General features: G+C 43.2%; 1 long non-coding RNA gene across 1 annotated transcript; it reads right to left on the bottom strand.

Annotated features, from left to right (window-relative positions):
* Positions 1-377: 377 nt before the first annotated feature.
* On the bottom strand, positions 378-1,726 carry LOC110149546 (uncharacterized). The gene is made up of 2 exons (XR_002317487.2): positions 1,552-1,726; positions 378-797 (listed from the first exon to the last, which is right to left on the bottom strand). It is a non-coding gene; the product is annotated as an uncharacterized lncRNA (long non-coding RNA).
* Between the last annotated feature and the right edge of the window lie 1,249 nt (positions 1,727-2,975).

Raw genomic sequence — 2,975 nt, 5'->3', positions numbered from 1 at the left:
CTTGGGTTTCTCTGCAAACATTTATAGCACTATGGCAGACTCTCAGAGGTACAGAGCATTCTTTTGTAACAATCTTTCTTTTCTCTTTTCTCCCTTTTATAAAAGTAGTTGCAATCAATTCATTCAAGGCTACTTTAAAGAGTTCTGTTGCCTCAGGAACTGTAGTTGTGTTGTCAGGGTTAATTTTCATTGTTTCAGATATTTTTATTGAGGCTTTCTTCAGTAAATTTAGCTTGGTGCGGTTGTACCTTTTCTGGCAAATATTCTATCACTTCTCATAGTTAGGAGTATATTAATGTAACATATCTGCCTCATTATGCTACACTATGGCTGATCAATGTTTGCTCTAGTTCAGTATTTAAACAAGACAGATCCGGTTTCCTTATCCAGGCAGCAAAGCACTAATTTTATTATAATTTTTTTGTCTAATTTCATCTTGACCTTGGCAACATTTCCTAATGGTTCACTTGCTCAACTTTCTAGCGATTTAGAAAAAGAATTTAAAGAATGTTACAAGGTTCATTCTGGAAACAGTCATTGTTACCATCATTTGGAATTCTTTGCCACAAAGAAATCTGAAGCAAAGAGTAGATGACAAAAGGGACAGGAGGTTGACAAGGGAATCCATGTTTCAGGGGGGATGCCATGGCTGGATGGTTCCCTGGGTGCCCCTCAATAAGAAGATTGCGTGTTCTCCGCGGTCCACGCCCGAGATCCGCTGCTCTGCAGTGCTCCAGGGTGCTCCTCCTCCGTGCTGATGGTGTGACACCATGGTGGTGCTACTCCTAAGCAAATGCCTGCAAGGCAGCAGGACCAAATGAGGAAACACCAGTTGTTAGTTTAGGGTAATCTTAGGAGCCAGTCCAAACCTACTCTAATATTTTTACTCCTTTAAAAGCAAACAAAAAGGCCTACGTGTGCTGGCGCCCCTCTCGCCCCACATCACTTCTCCTTCCTCCAACCTCTGCTGCTAGACTCGCTTTGTTCCTGCTCTGACCAGCCTTGCACAGGTGCGGGCTGGCCGACCTCACCTGAGCCCCACACCTGTCACCGCCTCCTGCCCGGCCCCTCCCTTTGGAGGAAATCGTGACCGTCTCTGCACTCAGGCAACCTTGACCGCCATTAGACCAGGTGTGGGTGGGGGCCGGGACGAAGCCCTCCTCCCTCTGAACCCTGCACATAGCCCCACAGCGCATTCTTTCCAGGCTCCTGTGGTCCTCACAGGCTGGGCCGTGACCCCCAAGCTGGTTGCCTCCAGTGGGAGCGCTTGAGGAAACAGAAACAGAATCTTCTTCCAACCCAGAAATCCTCTCCATGTTGGTAGCAGAAAAAGAAAACATTGTTATTATTGAACAAGCCTCGAACTAGAATGTGAGGTGCCTCAGAGGCAATTGACCTGCTATAAGAATGCAGAGACAGAAGGCATCTCTCTACCCTCCCACTGCCAAGCAGAGGCCCCTCCCGGCGTGTTCTCAAGGTTAACACTGACTAGTCCTGCAGCTCTGTGACCGGACAGTAGCACTGGTCACACAGAGTTCACCCCAACTTTACCTGTAGCTGGGGTTATCCAGTGGAAAACCGATTTCTGTCTGTATGAAGCAGCAGCAGGTCGTTCTACAAACTGGGGCAAAGCACTCACCAAAGTGAGGCTCCTCCCTCCCCCCACCCCAGGAACTGGAAGGGAGGGAGACTTCCTCTTTTGTTTCCCCCGATTCCACCTTTATTTATTTGTTGGGTTGGCTGGCTTTTTAATTTTGCAAATGATTTTTTCTTACCTTTTTTGGACATTTTATTTCTTGAAGTAGAGGTGATAGGAAACCACTTCTTTTGATGCTTAAATTTCAAAAAGGTGGTTCTCAAAATGTTTTCCTTTTAAGAGATGTCTCTCAGGTTCTTGAGAAAGCATTCCTGAGTCAAAAAGCTTAAAAAGAAAAAAAAAAAAAATGCAAAAGAAGGCCAGCTAACAAAAGACTAATGTATTCAAAGGAATATATTTTAAAGAGTTGAGAAAGTACATCCCCGCTTTCTAAATTAAATGCTCTGAGAAAAAGGAGAGGACGGAAATCCCTTTGCAGCAGGGAGAATTAACACTCTTAGTTTCTGTTTGTCCTTGCATAGCCAAAGCAGTGAGGCTTCCCATTGCCCAGTGGGGCCATACAGACAGCTGGCTCAGCGGCAAAGAATCTGCCTGCAATGCAGGCGACCTGGGTTTGATCCTCGGGTCAGGAAGATCCCCTGGAGAAGGAAATGGCAACTCACTCCAGTGTTCTCACCTGGGAAATCCCATGGACAGAGGACACTCGTGGGCTACAGTCCAGGGGGTGGTAAAGATTCAGACATGATTGAAGAGACTGAACACACACACACACACACAGACAAAGCAATAATGCATCTGGACTGGCTTTCCTTCCTTTCTTATCCACTGATCCCTGGGGACACTTAAAAATCCACCTCCCTGGAAATCCTGCTTAGTGAGGAGCCCCAGGTAGGGTGCTCATAACAAAGGCACTCTATAACAAAGCATCAGAATTAAAATTAAAAGGCAAAAAATAAAAGGGAGAGATATTTATTACAAAAGAGAGAAATAATATTTTAATATACTAAAAAATGTGCAAATTAATAAAAATACTAAACCCTCCCACAAATTTAAATTAGAAACCTTTTCCTCATCAGTTATTAAACACTTCTAAAAGATAATATTCTACTTAATTGAATGTAAGACGCATTCATTACATGATGTACCATTATGTTATGAGTCATTGAGAAAGAAAAAAGGCAACCTACTCAACTAGAACCCTATTTTTTTTCAATTTGATGTCTAATTTTATTTAATATAAAATAAAATGAGAGCCTCAAACCTTGAGTAGGAACTTCTGAAATGTGAATTTCTGATATTTTCGAGTCAGATTTGGAATTCAAATTTAGAGTCTCTCCTCTAGGATTTTAATTATTGCAAGATTTTCCCTAGTCTGAAT

This window comes from Odocoileus virginianus, chromosome 2 (assembly GCF_023699985.2).
Source record: "Odocoileus virginianus isolate 20LAN1187 ecotype Illinois chromosome 2, Ovbor_1.2, whole genome shotgun sequence".
Taxonomy (NCBI): Eukaryota; Metazoa; Chordata; class Mammalia; order Artiodactyla; family Cervidae; genus Odocoileus; species Odocoileus virginianus.
The sequence above is the reverse complement of the archived record's forward strand: the minus strand, read 5'-3'. Positions and strand labels throughout refer to the sequence as shown.